Genomic DNA, 20,201 nt, shown 5'->3' on the forward strand with positions numbered 1-20,201 from the left:
ATAGATGGCCTAATACAATGAGTCCCACACACTGCTAGAAGCCCAAATATTTTTTCAGAGGTAGATGCAGATAAAATTTATTTTTAATTTGCAACCTGATGGAGGTCAGTATAGATGGACTAATAGAGAAAGTCCCACACACTGCTAGAAGGCCAAATATTTTTTCAGAGCTAGATGCAGATAAAAATTATATTCAATTTGCAACCTGATGGAGGTCAGTAAAGATGGACTAATAGAACAAGTCCCACACACAGCTAGAAGCCCAAATATTTTTTCAGAGGTAGATGCAGATAAAAATTATTTTTAATTTGCAACCTGATGGAGGTCAGTATAGATGGACTAATAGAGAAAGTCCCACACACTGCTAGAAGGCCAAATATTTTTTCAGAGCTAGATGCAGATAAAAATTACATTCAATTTGCAACCTGATGGAGGTCAGTATAGATGGACTAATAGAACAAGTCCCACACACAGCTAGAAGCCGAAATATTTTTTCAGAGGTAGATGCAGATAAAAATTATTTTTAATTTGCAACCTGATGGAGGTCAGTATAGATGGACTAATAGAGAAAGTCCCACACACTGCTAGAAGGCCAAATATTTTTTCAGAGCTAGATGCAGATAAAAATTATATTCAATTTGCAACCTGATGGAGGTCAGTATAGATGAACTAATAGAACAAGTCCCACACACAGCTAGAAGCCCAAATATTTTTTCAGAGGTAGATGCAGATAAAAATTATTTTTAATTTGCAACCTGATGGAGGTCAGTATAGATGGACTAATAGAGAAAGTCCCACACACTGCTAGAAGGCCAAATATTTTTTCAGAGCTAGATGCAGATAAAAATTATATTCAATTTGCAACCTGATGGAGGTCAGTATAGATGGACTAATAGAACAAGTCCCACACACAGCTAGAAGCCCAAATATTTTTTCAGAGGTACTGTAGATGCAGATAAAAATTATTTTTAATTTGCAACCTGATGGAGGTCAGTATAGATGGACTAATACAACAAGTCCCACACACAGCTAGAAGCCCAATATTTTTTCAGAGCTAGATGCAGACAAAAAATTATTTTGAATTTGCAACCTGATGGAGGTCAGTATAGATGGACTAATATAGAAAGTCCCACACACTGCTAGAAGGCCAAATATTTTTTCAGAGCTAGATGCAGAAAAAAATTATATTCAGTTTGCAACCTGATGGAGGTCAGTATAGATGGACTAATAGAGAAAGTCCCACACACTGCTAGAAGGCCACATATTTTTTCAGAGGTAGATGCAGAAAAAAATATATTCAGTTTGCAACCTGATGGAGGTCTGTATAGATGGATTAATAGAACAAGTCCCACACACTGCTAGAAGCCCAATATTTTTTCAGAGGTAGATGCAGAAAAAAATATATTCAGTTTGCAACCTGATGGAGGTCAGTATAGATGGACTAATACAACAAGTCCCACACACAGCTAGAAGCCCAATATTTTTTCAGAGGTAGATGCAGAAAAAAATATATTCAGTTTGCAACCTGATGGAGGTCTGTATAGATGGATTAATAGAACAAGTCCCACACACAGCTAGAAGCCCAAATATTTTTTCAGAGGTAGATGCAGATAAAAATTATTTTTAATTTGCAACCTGATGGAGGTCAGTATAGATGGACTAATAGAACAAGTCCCACACACAGCTAGAAGCCCAAATATTTTTTCAGAGGTACTGTAGATGCAGATAAAAATTATTTTTAATTTGCAACCTGATGGAGGTCAGTATAGATGGACTAATACAACAAGTCCCACACACAGCTAGAAGCCCAATATTTTTTCAGAGGTAGATGCAGAAAAAAATATATTCAGTTTGCAACCTGATGGAGGTCTGTATAGATGGATTAATAGAACAAGTCCCACACACAGCTAGAAGCCCAATATTTTTTCAGAGGTAGATGCAGAAAAAAATATATTCAGTTTGCAACCTGATGGAGGTCAGTATAGATGGACTAATACAACAATTCCCACACACAGCTAGAAGCCCAATATTTTTTCAGAGCTAGATGCAGAAAAAAATTATATTCAATTTGCAACCTGATGGAGGTCAGTATAGATGGACTAATAGAATGATGCTATGCCCAAAAGATTTTACTTCACTAGGTGCAGTAAAAAAATTGGTATTCTATACACAGGTGGTATATCTTGCAACACAGATAGGCTACTCCACTGACTAACACACTCTGCAATAGGCCAAAAAGGATTAGCTTTGCTAGATTCAGCCAAATGCTGTGAAAAAAACTTGCACAGCACTGGCACAGACCTGCCTGGCAAAAACTGATAGGAACTGATGTAACCTAGTCCTGAAAAGGACTCCAATTACAATTAGTCTTTACTCCCACAACCTATCTATTTAAGAGCACAGACCTGCCTGATAAAAGTCGTAGGAAATGCTGTAACCTAGTCCTTAAAAGGACTGCAATCACAACTATTCCCTACTCCCAAGCTATCTGTAGATTTGTGCGAAAATTGGCTTGAAATTAACAAGGTATAGCGCACACAGCAACAGCGGTGCCGTCTAACACGCAGCTGCAGCAGTGAGAAAATGGTGGCGACGGGGAAAATGGCTTGGTCTTATAGGGCAAGGACATGTGACATACACTGCCAATGACACATGCCCTTGCTTGTGTGAAAAAAAGCACTTCGCTCCGTGTGTGCGCTGCTGATAGGCTGACAGATTGCACCTCCCCACTGTAAATGCGGGAAAGAGAAAAAAAAAATGGAGATCTTCATTGTTCCTGCAGAGATCCATCCCCTGCCCCTCCCCCCACCCCGCTGTACACTCAAACTGCGTATTAACATTAATTTTCATCATTACTGAGAAAAAATCCAGTTATGATTTTGGTGCACGAACAGTTATCGAACATAACCTCGAACAGCCGAATTTTTCTCAAATTGTTCGTGTTCGCCGAACGGCTCGAACACCGACCAAAACAGCTCGAATTTGAGATTGGCGAACAGTTCGAGTAGAACAACGCTCATCTCTATCCCTTAGTATATAGCGTACTCACTTATTATGTTTAGCGCCATACTTAGTTGTATAGTTTTCCTCTTTTATTAGGTCCCATCCTGTCCCTTATTATGTACCATCCTCTATAGTTATATATGGTGCCTTCTCTTATTATACAGCTTCCTCTGCTGTTATGTACAGTGCTGTCCCTTACATAGCGTATTCTTGTAATTTTTGTCAGTCACAGCGCCCTCTTTTATTACATAGTCATCTCTTGTTAGATATAAAATGACTGCTGATGGAGCAGCATCTGACCAGAAGACCAGTCCATCAGCTCCTCCATCAGAAAAGAAGCTTTCCCATGCTCCATCAGCCATCCTTGCATTATACACTGCTCAAAAAAATAAAGGGAACACTTAAACAACAGAATATAACTCCAAGTAAATCAAACTTCTGTGAAATCAAACTGTCCACTTAGGAAGCAACACTGATTGACAATCAATTTCACATGCTGTTGTGCAAATGGAATAGACAATAGATGGAAATTACTGGCAATTATCAAGACACACTCAATAAAAGGAGTGGTTCTGCAGGTGGGGACCACAGACCACATCTCAGTGCCAATGCTTTCTGGCTGATGTTTTGGTCACTTTTGTATGTTGGTTGTGCTTTCACAACGGACTCTACAACCCACAGAAGTTGCTCAGGTAGTGCAGCTCATCCAGGATGGCACATCAATGCGAACTGTGGCAAGAAGGTTTGCTGTGTCTATCAGCGTAGTGTCCAGAGGCTGGAGGCGCTACCAGGAGACAGGCCAGTACACCAGGAGATGTGGAGGGGGCTGTAGGAGGGCAACAACCCAGCAGCAGGACCGCTACCTCCGTCTTTGTGCAAGGAGGAACATGAGGAGCACTGCCAGAGCCCTGCAAAATTACCTCCAGCAGGCCACAAATGTGCATGTGTCTGTGAAGCGCCCCCTGGGCCGCATGGGGAACCCGGAACCGGGCCTTTTTGTGGATGCTGGGGGTTGTAGTCACCGTGGCGGCGGCCCGGTCCCGTGGCTCAGGGTGGTCAAACCAATGACTGTCTTTTATAGGGGTTTTTATGGTTTTAATGTCCAACTGCGCCACCCGTGGATTGCGGTCAGGGTTTACCGCCGCTGCAGGGCAGACCGCTGAGGCTGGTGTTGTGGGTGCAGCAGAGTGTAGTACAACTCCCCACGGGAGGAGTATAGCCTCAGGGCAGTGTAGAGTGATGATGGTGGTTGTGGTGCGGGGCGTCCCAGTACTAGTAGTGCTGACGCGGTGAGAAAGCACAGAGACAAGGTGTTGCAGTTCAGGTTCTTTACTCACAGTTCTCATCCAGGTCACTTGTGCACAGATAGGACCGCCCGAGCCGTGCTGCGCCCACCAGGCAAGGGGCTCGATCAACCCCCAGGCAATTCCGGAGTGTGGCTCAGGACTCCCTTCTATCCTTTCGTCAGCCGTGCCCCACCAGTGACACTACCTCTGTCCAGCTGCCTTGGGTCTTCTCCTGGGGAGACTGGGTGTCCACTTCCCTGACCCTATGTGGTGTGCCTTTCTAGTAGGTGTAGTGAGGGGTCGCACCAGTAAATAGTCACGACCGCCGGTCCTTGGTTAAGGATTAGTCGCCTCCACCAACTTGGGATCCGGTACCCTGTTCTGCCAACCCGTCACCCGCAATCTCCTGGGTCCTTAGGGTTCCTTCTGCTTTCGTGTCTCTGGGCCCTTCTACACTTTGGGTACTTTTCTTTCTTTGCTGTTCCTTTCTGTTTCTGTTCCTTTCTGCTGGCTCTGGCCTTCCTCCTAGGCCTGCCTCGTGGAGCTGGGCCCAGACTGAGCCACAGCTCCCTGTCAGCCCTCTCTGGCTGAACTCCTCTTCTCTTCTCCTCCTGACTGAACTGAACCCAGAACTAAGATGGTGCCCACCTCTTATATACCTCCCTCTCTGTGTATGAGCCCAGGTGACTTGCAACCAATGGGCTCCTGCCTATGCCCAGAGACCAGCCCCTCCTGCTCCTACATCACTGGGTTTTCCTCCCCCCTCCCCACTCCAGCCAGGGACATGATCTATCGTGCCTGCATTACTGTACTAATGGGAGCACCGTTGAGCTGTCCCCCGGAAATGGGGTGTGTGTGATGCATGCAGCTAACTGAGTCCCGGTCCACACACAATCCTTACCCGGGAGTGGGATATCACACCTCTGGTTGAGGTGCAATACCTCTGTAGCGACCGAACCCTCGGGGCGCTACATCTGCACAAACGGTTAGAAACCGACTCCATGAGGGTGGTATGAGGGCCCGACGTCCACAGATGGGGGTTGTGCTCACAGCCCAACACCATGCAGGACGCTTGGCATTTTCCACAGAACACCAGGTTTGGCAAAGTCGCCACTGGCGCCCTGTGCTCTTCACAGATGAAAGCAGCTTCACACTGAGCACATGTGACAGACGTGACAGTGTCTGAAGATGCTGTGGAGAGCGATCTGCTGCCTGCAACATCCTTCAGCATGACCGGTTTGGCAGTGGGTCAGTAATGGTGTGGGGTGGCATTTCTTTGGAGGGCCGCACAGCCCTCCATATGCTCGCCAGAGGTAGCCTGACTGCCATTAGGTACCGAGATAAGATCCTCAGACCCCTTGTGAGACCATATGCTGGTGTGGTTGACCCTGGGTTCCTCCTAATGCAGGAAAATGCCAGACCTCATGAGGCTGGAGTGTGTCAGCAGTTCCTGCAAGATGAAGGCATTGAAGCTATGGACTGGCCCGCCCATTCCTCAGACCTGAATCCGATTGAGCACATCTGGGACATCATGTCTCGCTCCATCCACCAACGTCACGTTGCACCACAGACTGTCCAGGAGTTGGCGGATGCTTTAGTCCAGGTCTGGGAGGAGATCCCACATGAGACCATCCGCAACCTCATCAGGAGCATGCCCAGGCTTTGTAGGGAGGTCATAAAGGCACATGGAGGCCACACACAATACTGAGTCTCATTTTGACTTGTTTTAAGGACATTACATCAAAGTTGGATCAGCCTGTAGTGTGTTTTTCCACTTTAATTTTGGGGTTGACTCCAAATCCAGGCCTCCATTGTTTAATAAATTTGATTTCCATTGATGATTTTTGTGTGATTTTGTTGTCAGCACATTCAACTTTGTACAGAGCAAAGTATTCAATGAGAATATTTCATTCATTCAGATCTAGGATGTGTTATTTGAGTGTTCCCTTTATTTTTTTGAGCAGTGTATATCTAACAAGAGAGGACGGTATGTAATAAAGACATGGCGCTATATTATCCGATATATAAGGGACGGTACTGTACATATCAAGAGAGGGCACTGTGTAATAAGGGACGGCAATATACATAATAAAGGAGACTATGTAAGAGGTATATACAGTGGTGGCCAAAAGTATTGGCACCCCTGCAATTCTGTCAGATAATACTCAGTTTCTTCCTGAAAATGATTGCAATCACAAATTCTTTGGTATTATTATCTTCATTTAATTTGTCTTCAATGAAAAAACACAAAAAGAATTGTCCTAAAGCCAAATTGGATACAATTCCACACCAAACCTAAAAAAGGGGGTGGACAAAAGTATTGGCACTGTTTGAAAAATCATGTGATGCTTCTCTAATTCGTGTAATTAACAGCACCTGTAATTTACCTGTGGCACCTAACAGGTGTTGGCAATAACTAAATCACACTTGCAGCCAGTTAACATGGATTAAAGTTGACTCAACCTCTGTCCTGTGTCCTTGTGTGTACCACATTGAGCATGGAGAAAAGAAAGAATACCAAAGAACTGTCTGAGGACTTGAGAAACCAAATTGTGAGATAGCATGAGTAATCTCAAGGCTACAAGTCCATCTCCAAAGACCTGAATGTTCCTGTGTCTTCCGTGCGCAGTGTCATCAAGAAGTTTAAAGCCCATGGCACTGTGGCTAACCTCCCGAGATGTGGATGGAAAAGAAAAATTGACGAGAGATTTCAAAATTGTGCGGATGGTGGATAAAGAACCTCGACTAACATCCAAACAAGTTCAAGCTGCCCTGCAGTCCGAGGGTACAACAGTGTCAACCCGTACTATCTGTCGGCGTCTGAATGAAAAGGGACTGTATGGTAGGATACCCAGGAAGACCCCACTTCTTACCCTGAGACATAAAAAAGCCAGGCTGGAGTTTGCCAAAACTTACCTGAGAAAGCCTAAAACGTTTTGGAAGAATGTTCTCTGGTCAGATGAGACAAAAGTAGAGCTTTTTGGCAAAAAGCATCAACATAGAGTGTACAGGAAAAAAAGAGGCATTGAAAGAAAAGAACACGGTCCCTACAGTCAAACATGGCGGAGGTTCCCTGATGTTTTGGGGTTGCTTTGCTGCCTCTGGCACTGGACTGCTTGACCGTGTGCATGGCATTATGAAGTCTGAAGACTACCAACTAATTTTGCAGCATAATGTAGGGCCCAGTGTGAGAAAGCTGGGTCTCCCTCAGAGGTCATGGGTCTTCCAGCAGGACAATGACCCAAAACACACTTCCAAAAGCACTATAAAATGGTTTGAAAGAAAGCACTGGATACTTCTAAGGTGGCCAGCAATGAGTCCAGACCTGAATCCCATAGAACACCTGTGGAGAGATCTCAAAATGGCAGTTTGGAGAAGGCACTCTTCAAATATCAGGGACCTGGAGCAGTTTGCCAAAGAAGAATGGTCTACAATTCCAGCAGAGCATTGTAAGAAACTCATTGATGGTTACCGGAAGCGGTTGTTCACAGTTATTTTGGCTAAAGGTTGTGCAACCAAGTATTAGGCTGAGGGTGCCAATACTTTTGTCTGGCCCATTTTTGGAGTTTTGTGTGAAATGATCAATGATTTGATTTTTGCTTCATTCTGTTTTGTGTTATTTCCTTGCAAGCAAATTAAATGAAGATAATAATACCAAAGAATTTGTGATTGCAATCATTTTCAGGAAGAAACGGAGTATTATCTGACAGAATGGCAGGGGTGCCAATACTTTTGGCCACCACTGTATGTGTGTGTGGTTATATATACATCTATAGTTTTGCCACCATAAAAGGTGGGGACCCCAGACACATTTCTTGCACAGGGGCCCCAAGCAGTCAGTGTCCGCCTCTGGTCCACTGCCATGTCAACACATCTTTTGTCTGATCCTCTAGAAGACTTCTGACAATCACTGAGGCAGTTGCATATGATCGTATTTTTGGTGTTTTGTTGGATCACACTCAGATCTATGTTATTCTATGAGGTCGTGCACATGTCCAATATTTTCCTCGGACTTAGTCTGTCCAAAAAAAAAAACGCAGTATGCACATGTTTGATTCGATATTCGGATCGTACTCGGCCATGCAAGTCAGTGAGTCCATGGAAAACATTTCCACGGACTCACAGGATGGAGAAGATGGAGACATTTTTTTCACCATCATCTCCACATCCACGAAAATCGGATCACGCTCTGATCAAAATCTGATTTTGATCATTTGTTTGACCCATAACATGAAAATAACATTAATAACATAACTTTCATTACAAAATTTTCAGTTTTACTCAAGCTAGTTGATGTGAAAATGAGTACACTGCACATCAAAAACAACTACATCAAGTATTATGTATGACCTCCATGATTTTTAAGGACTGCACCAAGTCTTCTCGGCCTGGAATGAACAAGTTAGTGACATATTGCAACATCTATCTTTTTTCCATTCTTTAAGAACAGCCTCTTTTAAATCCTGGGTGCTGGATGGAGAGTCATGGCAACTTGTCTCTTCAGAATTCCCTATATGTGTTCGGTTGGGTCAGATCAGGAGCCACTTGGCCACTGAAAAACTTTCACCCTGTTCTTCTTCAGAAATCCATTAGATGGATGTTTTGGATCATTGTCATTGTCATGCCTTGAGCCTGTGCTTTGTGGTCGTCTTCTCTATCCGCTGAGACACAGCAGATATACCTTTTCTCCAGGTGTTTAGTATCTGTTATCCTTGCTTTAGTCTTTTTAGTTTAACAGGTGTTTTCATTTATTCATTTGTCTGTCCTATTACCTTCCGGATGCGGCTTTATACACATTCCCCCTGCTGGTGATAGTCTCATAAGGAAAACCAGTAGTGATGAGTGTTACGGATCTGGGTGGTGGAACCTCTGTGCTTTGATGCAAGGAGGGACCAGAGGGGTGTAACTAAGTGCCTACTCGGACCGAACCAGGTCACACGGCTCCGTGAACCAGGGAGGGACCGGGCAGGTGGACCAGGTGCCACTCTGGGACCGACCTTGTGTGAGAGAAGGTGACTCCCACGGGTCAGATGACGGGAGCTGACCGGTAGAGCGGATGAGCACGGCAGGTAGGCTGGCGGGTGATCCGAGTAGACAAGCAGGCGGGTACAGCAGGTAACTTGGCAGGTGCTCCGGGTAGGCAGGCTGGTGGGCACGGCAGGTAACAGGCGGGAGCTCCGGGTAGGCAGGCTGGCGGGCACAGCAGGTAAACAGACTGGCGGGCAGGACTGTTAGCCAGACTGTTGGGCAGGACTGTTAGACAGACTGGTGGGCTGGACTGTTAGACAGACTAGCGGGCAAGGGACCTGAGGGCTGAGTAGAGTGTTAGCACACAAACAACAACCTTGCACAGGCACCTCCATTTTGGAGGAGGTGCTTAATACATGGGCAGTCCTCTGGCCATTGGCCGGGGACTCCTTAGGATGGCGCGCGCGGCCCCTTTAAGAGCGAGGGAGCACACGCGTCCTAATGACAGTGCCTGGGAAGCTGCGCGCAGTGAAAGTCTCAGCAGGAGAACAGGAAGACACCAGACCAGGGCTGCGGCGGTGAGGGGAGCGGCGTCTCTGCCCGGCAGAAGTCAGAGACGCCGATGCTACAGTACCCCCCCTTTACGCCCCCTCTTCTTTAAGCCCGTGAGAATTTTTTCTAGAAGATGAGGGGCATGAATGCTCTCCCTGGGCTCCCAAGACCTATCCTCAGGGCCAAACCCCTTCCAATCCACAAGAAAGAAAGTCTTTCATCTTACCCTCTTCGTGGCCAAAATGTTTTCTACTTCAAAGACGACCTCAGCGGAGACTGTAGCTGGAGTGGTACCTGGATCGTCAGAGAAAGAATTAAGGACAACTGGTTTGAGGAGAGACACATGAAAGGAGTTGGGAGTCTGTAAGGAGGCCGGGAGTTTCAGCTTGTAAGCCATCGGATTAATTTGGCTCAGAACCTCGAACGGACCGATGAACCGCGGACCCAACTTGTAAGATGGTATCTTAAGACGAACATATTTGGAAGAAAGCCAGACCTTGTCTCCCAGACGGAATAGAGGCGGATCCAGACGTCTCTTATCAGCATGCTTCTTCATCCGCGCCGAGGACTGAAGAAGAGCAGATCTAGTGTCTTCCCAAATTGCAGAAAATTCGCTGACGAGAGACTCCACGGCAGGATTGTCCACTGAAGAGGAGACAGGAAACGAAATCTGGGGATGTTGACCTTAAACCACAAAAAACTGAGTTTTAGCAGAAGACTCGCTCACATGGTTGTTATGGGAAATCTCAGCCCAGGGCAGGAGCTCAACCCAATCGCTATGGTGAGCGTTGACAAAGTGATGAAGAAAACTGGTGAGGATTTGATTAATGCGTTCCACTTGGCTATTGGACTGAGGATGATAGGCCAAAGAAAAATCCAAGGAGACATCCAGCAGCTTGCGCATGGCTCTCCAGAAGCGTGAAGTGAATTGAACTCCGCGATTCGAGACAATGTGTCATGATACTAGTGGATACAACTGGACACCAGTAGCTAGGTCAAAGAGACTGCAGACACAAGAGTTAAACAAGCGATAATGTATTGATGATTTGAATGCAATACAGCACAGAAGTTCAGACGAGTCTTTAGCCAATCCAACAGACAATAGCGGCAGAGCTTACACTCGGCAATATAGCATGCGAAGTCACTGAGCAATGAGAGCACCAAGATGTCTGGCACTGACAGACTCTCTTGCAGAGCAGAGGAACACAAGCTGGCGGGAGTTCTTACATATCCGCAGGTGTAGTCAGGTCGGAGATTTCTGAAGTTGGGTGTTAGCAATCACTCAGTCACCAGGCGGGGATTCAGACATGCAGGTCGGCAGAGGACTCTGCCGTTAGGAAAGGACCAACAGGGATCGTAAGTCCAGGCTTAAGACTGCAGAGGAACAAGGTCCACAACATAATACACAAGCAAGGAAACAGAACAGGTGCTGACTTTATATATAGCTTTGGCAGGAAGCAAGATGGCCGATGTGAAACATAAAGATCCATGTTAACTAAGGGCAAAAGAAACAACAGATTCCAGGCCTAGATCCTGACACAATGTGGAGGAGTAGGCCGTGAAGACAGAAGATGTGATGGATGAAGTCCTTAGCCAGCACAGGTGCAGACGGAAGACCAGGCAGTGGAATGAAGTGGGCCATCTTAGAAATGCGGTCAGCGACCACCCAAATGACAGTACAACCGGCAGAAACAGGGAGATCCGTGATGAAGTCCATTGCAATATGTTGCCACGGAGCGGAAGGCATGGGAAGAGGAAGAAGACAACCGGCTGGGAGGTGCCTAGGTATCTTTTTACGGGCACAAGAGGAACAAGCCGAGACAAATTCTGCAACATCCTTGTGCAGGGTGGGCCACCAATAATGTTGGGCAATGAGCAGAAATGTCTTCCTCAGTAAAACCTTCTTCCGATCCTGAACCACTACAAAGGTCTTACCGGGAGGTAGATGAGACTGGTCAAAGGGAGCAACAGTCATTATTTTGGAGGGGTCAATGATATGTAGAGGCTCCTCCTTCTGGTCGGTAGACAAAAATGAATGGGATAGTGCGCCGGCTTTAATGTTCTTGTCTGCCGGCCGGTAGTGAAGAGTAAAGCAGAATCGAGCGAAGAATAGTGACCATCTGGCCTGAAGCAGGTTTAGTCTTTGGGAATTCTGCAAATAAGCAAGGTTTTTATTGTCAGTGTAGATGACCACTGGGTGCAGAGCCCCCTCCAGCAAGTAGTGCCACTCCTTCAGTGCTAATTTGATGGCCAGCAGCTCTCGATCTCCAATGGAGTAGTTGCGCTCGGACAAGGAGAAGAGCTTGGAGAAGAAGCCGCAGGTTACCATTCTACCGGATGAGGATTTCTGGGTGAGCACTGCTCCGGCCCCGGAGGAGGAGGCATCGACCTCGAGGAAGAACTGTCTGTTGCAATCCGGACAGTGTAGCACTGGAGTAGAGGAGAAGGCTTGTTTTAGGGAGACGAAGGCTTTCTCCACCTCGGAAGACCACTCCTTGTAATTTGCTCCTTTACGGGTGAGAGCAGAGATGGGAGCAGTCCGGGAGGAAAAATGAGGAATGAAGAGGCGGTAATATTTCGCGAAACCCAGAAACCGTTGCATCGCCTTCAATCCCTCCGGTCAAGGCCACTTTAACACGGCAGACATCTTCTTGGGATCCATCCGCAGACCGGTCTCAGAAATGATGTAACCAAGAAACGGCAAGGAAGTCTGCTCAAAGAGGCATTTCTCGTATTTAGCATACAGACGATTCCTCCGAAGCCTCAGCAGAACCTGACAAACATCCCTCCGGTGTGAGGGCAGATCAGGGGAGAACACCAAGATGTCGTCCAGGTACACCACCACGCAGGAAAACAGGAGATCTTGGAAGATATCGTTAACTAGCTCCTGGGAGACGGCTGGAGCATTACAGAGACCGAAGGGCATCACGCGGTATTCGTAGTGACCATCCCTGGTGTTGAATACGATCTTCCACTCGTCTCCTTGGCGAATCCGGACCAGATTGTATGCCCCCCGAAGATTGAGCTTGGTGAAGATCTTCGCGCCAATTAGACGGTCAAACAGTTCCGAGATGAGAGGCAGGGGGTACTTATTTTTGATGGTAATCTGGTTTAGATCCCTATAGTCAACACAAGGGCGAAGTGAGCCGTCTTTCTTCTTGACGAAGAAGAATCCTGCCGGAGAGGTGGATTTCTGGATAAATCCCATAGCAAAATTCTCCTCAATGTACTCAGACATAGCATGGGTCTCGGCCAACAACAAGGGGTAGATTCGCCCACGAGGAGGTGAAGCACCAGGTATTAGGTCGATGGTGCAATCATGCGGCCTATGAGGTGGTAGTGTCTCAGCCTCCTCTTTGTCAAAGGCGTCCACATAGGACCAGTAGGGTGCCGGCAGGCCAGGTAGGTTAGCCGGCATAGACGGGGGTCGAGCAGGACCAACCGGAACCAGAGAGGATTCATGGCATTCCTGACCACAACAGAGCACTTCACCAGATCTCCAATTCAGGATGGGCTCATGTCTCTGTAACCAGGGCAGACCAAGCAAGAGGGGATGAGAGAGACCGGACAGCACATGAAAGGAGATCTTCTCCGAGTGCAGCATTCCCACCTGAAGAGTTACAGGCTCTGTGACCAGCAAGATGATTTCCGGAAGAAGCTTCCCATCCACTGATGAAACCACCAAAGGTTCAGCCAGACATATGGTAGGAATATGATAACGTTCCACAACGGCCTGTTGAATGAGATTCCCTGCGGCTCCGGAATCCAAAAAAGGCAGTCTCAAAGAAGCGGGTCTCACCACTGGTGACAGAAACGGACAGAGTCAAGGACGGAGAGGAAGAACTCTTGCCTAGGACGACCTCTCCGAGTGGTCCTAGACACTGGAGTTACCCGGTCTCACCGGGCAGGAACGGATCAGATGCTCTATACTGCCACAGTAGAAGCAACTTGCCTCGGCGCGGCGTGTCTCCTGGCGAGACTTGACCATCTTGGCTTGGTCAATTTGCATTGGCTCTGGAGAAGACACCCGGGGGATTGCTAGTTGCGAGACAGGCCTTTGGAAGGTTGGAGCGAGACGCGGAAGTCTTCTCTCCGGGGTCGTCTCCTTAGCACGTTCCAGAAAGCGAATGTCGATCCGGGTAGCTAAAGACACCAGGTTGTCCAGGGTGGAAGGTATGTCTCGGCCGGCTAGCTCATCCTTGATCCGTCCAGAAAGGCCCTCCCAAAAGGTGGACACCAGTTCCTCATTATTCCAGGCCAGTACAGATGTAAGGGTGCGGAAACGCATGGCATACCCTCCCACATAAAGACTCCCTTGATTGAGTTGGAGAAGTGAGGAGGTATGACGCGCCCCCCTGGGCCGTGGGGTACTCGGTAGTCGGGCCGGTCGTTGCTAGGGGAGATGTCACAGTGGCAGTGACCCGGTCTGTGACCCAGTGCGGTCAATAAAAGGGGTTTTAAGAAAAGGATTATAGTTTTTATGTTTATGTTCGTGACGCCACCTGTGGTATGCGGCTAAAGGGAGCCGCCGCTGCGGAGCAGGTCCTCTGGAGCTGTTGTTAATGCAGCAGAGTTGGTTTAGCTCTCCACATGTAGAGCTTAGCTCCAGGGCAGTGTAGATGTTGTATGATGTAGATGATGCTGGGCAGTGTAGTGCAGGGGGTGATGGCGCAGCAATAATTCACAGAGACAGTGGGGTGCAGTCTTCAGGGTTTACTCACAGTTCTCTCTTGGCTCCTGGTTACAACTGCAGATCATAACTTCCCACGTCGTGCTGCGTTCACTGGGCAGGGGTTCAGCAATCCCTCAGGTAATTCAAGAGTGCCTGACAGGACCCAGTTCTATATGCCCTTCTCAGCAGTCTTCCTGCACTGGCTCTCACCCTTCTTGCCCTGCGCCTTGTAAGAGGGTGACCAGGACCTGGTCATGCACCTTGTCTATGTGTGTGCACATAACGCTATATCCTGTTTGAAATATGAACATGTGTTATGATCAATTGTCTGATGTGTCAGTTATAGGGTCAGTATAGGTCAGTGCAGGTAGGGTATCAGAATAGTAGAAGAGTAAGGCTAAGGGGGGCACTATAGCTTAAAGCAGATATAGTTGTAAGTTAGGAAAGAGTTAAGGGGTTTGGGAGCTGCTCAGGGTGAGAGGAGCAGGTTCAGTGCAGACTGAGATGTTTTTCCTGGTTGCAGTTAGTTAGTGAGGAAGTGAGAGAGATGTAAGGAATTACAGTTGGTGGTCCAGGGGGCACCGTTGGCACGATCTGTCCAGCAGAAAAGGACCCGTATTCAGATATTCTGAACCAGACATTTCCTAACGTTCGGGACCTACGGTCCACAGGATCCACAGAGAGGTGTGTGTCCAAAAGCCTTCAGTGAAGGGGAAGTCGGACGGGAAATAGACAGTATGGGATTCTTAAAACTGGGTCTCATAGGCCAAGAAGGTCCGCTATGGAAGGGACAGCTCAGGACAAACAGACAGTGAACATCAATATGTGCGGTGTATCAGACGGTAACCCTGGAAAAGTATGTGAACAATGCTACCTGCTGTATGAAGTTCCTGAGGTGAAAGAACCGAAGACAGCAGAGATCTGCAATCCAAACGTGAGTGTTCTGCACCACACGCACAACACAGGAGAATTGGGACATTTATTTTTGTCAGGGGACCAGGGTATGGGAACACATCAGCCCCTCGCCATAACTACTACCCTGAGGTTCCTACAAAATTGGCGTAGTCGGCAGGATGCGAGTTCCTCACATGAAGAGAGCGGGGTGTAGGGGACCCGCGGCACAGATAAAGCGCCTGAAGATAAACAAATGAAACGGAGAGAATTGAAAAGTGTGCGAACAAAGATGGCGGATGAACATGGCGATCCCAAGATGGTGGCCGGCCACGTGAGTCCCAAGATAGCGGAAGATGGCGCGGAGATTTGCCAAGGTTCCGCCCATCGTGGGCGTCCTGAGCACAAAACGGCGTGGAAAGCAGTATGGTATGGACGCCGGGCCAGATGGAGATTGCGGCCCCCTGTGAGTTGTTTCCACCCATGATAGGCGCGGCGAAGGAAGAAGAAATTCCGCCTACCATTGAAGATCCCAGTAACAGAGTGGGAAGAATTGCTGAAGGCAGTCCCACCCATGGTCGGGCGGAGCCTGGAAGGAGGACCCATTGTGCTGAACAGTGCGGTGCCATTGCTGAAAGGAACGGTGGAGCAGCGACAACCTGGGAACATGTCTCATCATGGTGGCTTCGGGAGGATGGAGTGGAGCCGGCGCAGGGAGCGCCAGGAGAAGGAAGAACGCCCAGTTGGCCGCTGGGGAGTCTTTGACCTCCATGATTACCCCCTAGAGAGCGGCTTACTGTTTGTATCAGGCTGGTACCCCTTCCACAATCCGCAGGGGGATACCATCTCCCTAGCGGAGGCCTTAAAAGGGCTCGTGATCACAAGTCCAGGAGAGAAACAAGTAGCGGTACAGGAGGAGGCGGCCGGAGGAACAACGGCAGCGGAGGTGCCAGCAGTTGACAGCGAGCCGGCTCCGGTGACCATGGCAGCGGTGAGTCGCAACGCGGGCCCTGTCTCCAGCCCCCAACCCCCTACTTACCAGGAAGTAGTGAGAACCCCCGGGGAAGAGGAGGCCAGGTGGATCGCCGGGGTAATCGCTGAAAAGAAGAGGCGGTAGCTCCGCATCCGTGAAGAGCTGCGGAGGCCGGGGGGGGGAGCAATGTCCGGCCTGACGACTTGCGGCCTAGTGCGACACTTCGACTTGTCTCGCGGCTACGGTTTCTTACAGGAAGCAGGGACCGGCGAGAAGGTATATGTCAGCAAGGGGCCTATTGACGCCCCCGGTCCCTTGCTCGTGGGTAGCAGAGTTAAATTCATCAAAGAACGTGGGCCCCGAGGCCCGTATGCAGTGGCCGTCACCGTTCTGTCCGACACAGAGGAGCAGATGATGAACCAGCCTGTGCGGCCAACTGTTGTGGCCACAGCACAGCTGGCCGTGGGCGCAAGTGAAAGTGTGCGTTTTCTGCACCACACGCACAACACAGGAGAATTGGGACATTTATCTTTGTCAGGGGACCAGGGTATGGGAACACATCAGCCCCTCGCCATAACTACTACCCTGAGGTTCCTACACTCCTCGCAAACAGTGTCCCAAGGCGGTATCCTCGGATCTTTCTGGTCAACCTGGAGTTCCCTGGATCCTATGTAGTTACCTTTTTGGCGACTTGAGTGCGGATGTGGAAACTGCACCCTGAAAGTACAGAAGCCTCCAGTTTCTAGTTGAATTTTGTAATTCTCATTAGTTAGGGGCCGGTCCCCTCTGTGGCTCGATCCCTCCACCGCCTGTTAGATTCGGGCGTACGGGTGGCCTCCAGCACTGCCCGTACCCCGGGGATGCCTTCTTCACTCCTGGAGCCTTCCCTCTGCTCCCGTTTCTTCCTCCTCTCCTTCTCCTGGGCCTCTCTCACTCAGGCTTGCTCTTCCCTGAGCAGAGCTCCTGCAGAGCTCCTGCTCCCAACTCTTCCTCTGACTCAATCTCCTCAGACTCCCTCTAGAATGTTCCACCCTCTCTTTTGTATCGCTTCTTACTGAGCTCCCCTAAACTACTTACTCCACCCATACCCACTACATGGTTCCCCCTACTTTGGTTCCCCCCATTCCAGCCAGGGACAGGGCTCAGCAGAGGAGCAGCACATCTTGCCCCTCCTGCCGGTCTGGAGTAGTGTAGTGTTGGATGCAGGTGTTAGGGTCCCGGGCAGCACTCTATCCTTACCTGAGAGTGAGATACCACACCTCTGGGTGAGATGCAGTACCTATGTGGCGACTGAACCCGAAGATCTTTGTCCAGGTTCATCGAACACCTTCCGGAAAGCCGTGAGGAAAGCCTGGAGATCGGACACCAGAGGATCCCCTCTCTCCCAAAGAGGGTTAAGCCATGCCAACGCCTCTCCGGTGAGGTGAGACATGATGAATGCCACCTTGGCGGGGTCAGAGACGAACTGGTGTGCTAGAAGTTCAAAGTGCAGCGTGCACTGATTTATGAAGCCTCAACATAGAACAGGGTCACCATCGAAATGTGGAGGCGCAGAAAGCCGGGGTCCAAAGCCGGGTGCCACAGCGCCACAGGGTAGAGGCGCCGGCGGGGTGGGTGCCGCCGGAGTGGGTGCCGCTCAATTAGAGACGGACAACGTCGGAGTAGACAGCTTGTCCAGGCGGGAGTTGACGGTCCGCAGACAGGACAGGATAGTCTCCTGTTGGGATCTCTGACGAGAGACCTCCTGGTACAAGTCAGAGAGCGAAGGAGGCTGGGAGCCACCGGATTCCATGGCTTGTGCAAACTTTTACGGATCTGGGTGGTGGAACCTCTGTGCTTTGATGCAAGGAGGGACCAGAGGGGCGTAACTAAGTGCCTACTCGGACCGAACCAGGTCACATGGCGGCTTAGTCGAATCCGTGAACCAGGGAGGGGGGCTGGGCAGGTGGACCAGGTACCACTCTGGGACCGACCTTGTGTGAGAGCAGGTGACTCCCACGGGTGAGATGACAGGAGCTGACCAGTACGGCGGATGAGCACGGCAGGTGGGCTGGTGGGTGATCCAGGTAGACAACCAGGCGGGTACAGCAGGTAACTAGGCAGGTGCTCCAGGTAGGCAGGCTGACGGGCATGGCAGGTAACTGGCAGGTGCTCCGGTTAGGCAGGCTGGCGGGCATGGCAGGTAACTGGCAGGAGCTCCGGGTAGGCAGGCTGGCGGGCACGGCAGATAAACAGACTGGCGGGCAGTACTGTTAGACAGACTGGTGGGCAGGACTGTTAGACAGACTGGCGGGCAAGGGACCTGAGGGCTGAGGAGAGTGTTAGCACACAAGCAACAACCTTGCACAGGCACCTCCATTTTGGAGGAGGTGCTTAATATAAGGGCAGTCCTCCCGCCATTGGCCGGGGACTCTTTAGGACAGCGCACGCGGCCCCCTTAAGAGGGAGGGAGCGCACGCGCGTCCTAAGCACAGTGCCCGGGAAGCTGCGTGCAGTGCACACCTCAGCAGCAGAACAGGAAGACGCCGGACTGGGGCCGCGGCGGTGAAGGGAACAGCGTCTCTGCCCTGGAGGATGCAGAGACGCCGATGCTACAATGAGCAAGTATGCTCTGTTAACCCTTTCGGCGAGTATGCTCGGGCGAACGCCGCTTATCTTCAGCGTGCTCGGTGTTGCTGTATGTTTTAATCACTCCAGTGTGCATGATTTGCGACTGTTTGACAGCTTTAATACATGTGAGGAATGCCAAAGAAATAGGCATTCCTCACATGTATTAAAGCTGTCAAACAGTTGCAAACCATGCACACAGGAGTGATTAAAACATAACACCGAGCACTCTGAAGGTAAGCGGTGTTCGCCAGAGCATGCTCGTAAATCTTGAGTAACGAACATCACTAATAACCAGCCTTACCGCCACTGTTTATGCCAGTCAGTGAAAGACCAGCTAGGTTTTATCTTTCTGCTGATTATGCTTTTCACCCTGCACCTATCTTCTGTTTCTTGTTTAGAAAGTAGGCGGAATATTCTCCAGCAGTACATACCTTATCTTCTCATTTTGTATTTTGTGGTTTGTTTTACTCACTCTGGGATCTCTTTCTATCTCAGCACACTTTCCTTTCTGTAGTTAAATCGCACTCTGCTCTGCCCTCCGGTTCCTTATGAGGAACTTGAAACGCTCGCGGCCCTTTCAAGCAGCATAGGTCCGAGCTGCCATTGTTTATTCTGTTGTTAGGGCTATTCCAGCTCATGTAGGAACCACTAGGGACTGCGGGGTCAGAATCTCTAATCTGTACAGGTAGGGTCAGTTGCAGTTTCTAGTGTTTTACCTATTTTCCTGAGTGAGTTGTTACACAATCATAACAGTCATGTTGGAAACGTGTTTGTCTACCACTAGCGCGGAGTAAGGGCAGCATCTTCTCTATCACTATAGAGCAGTACATCTGTGAATTCATGATAATGCCATCAATAGCATGCAGTCCCCCAACACCAGGAGCTCTCAAGTGCCCAAAATAAGGACATGGCCACCACCATGTCTCACTGTAGGCACCATGCATTTAGAAAAATGTTTTTAAAAAAATGCATGGTGCCTATAGCGAGCAAGTAGTATAGTGAGTATTGCATAGTGAGGAATGACTAATCACTCCTTGCACCGCCCCGATGACTGGAAGGGAGCAGCTACGGGGCAAATTAATTTAATTTTCTTCTTGTATCCGCTCTTTTATTAAACCAGCCTTACGTGATTTAAATGCTCTTTATCTGCAGAGTGGCCCTATATCTGTGGCGGGTAGATAGTGTTTTTTAGAAGTGACAAGTTGCCTTTTAAAGTGAATGAAATGTATCAGTGATTAACTAAAAT

The sequence above is a fragment of the Phyllobates terribilis genome, unplaced genomic scaffold, assembly GCF_046119375.1.
Source record: "Phyllobates terribilis strain yellow unplaced genomic scaffold, ASM4611937v1 Scaffold_12__6_contigs__length_324123572, whole genome shotgun sequence".
In the NCBI taxonomy this organism is placed as follows: Eukaryota; Metazoa; Chordata; class Amphibia; order Anura; family Dendrobatidae; genus Phyllobates; species Phyllobates terribilis.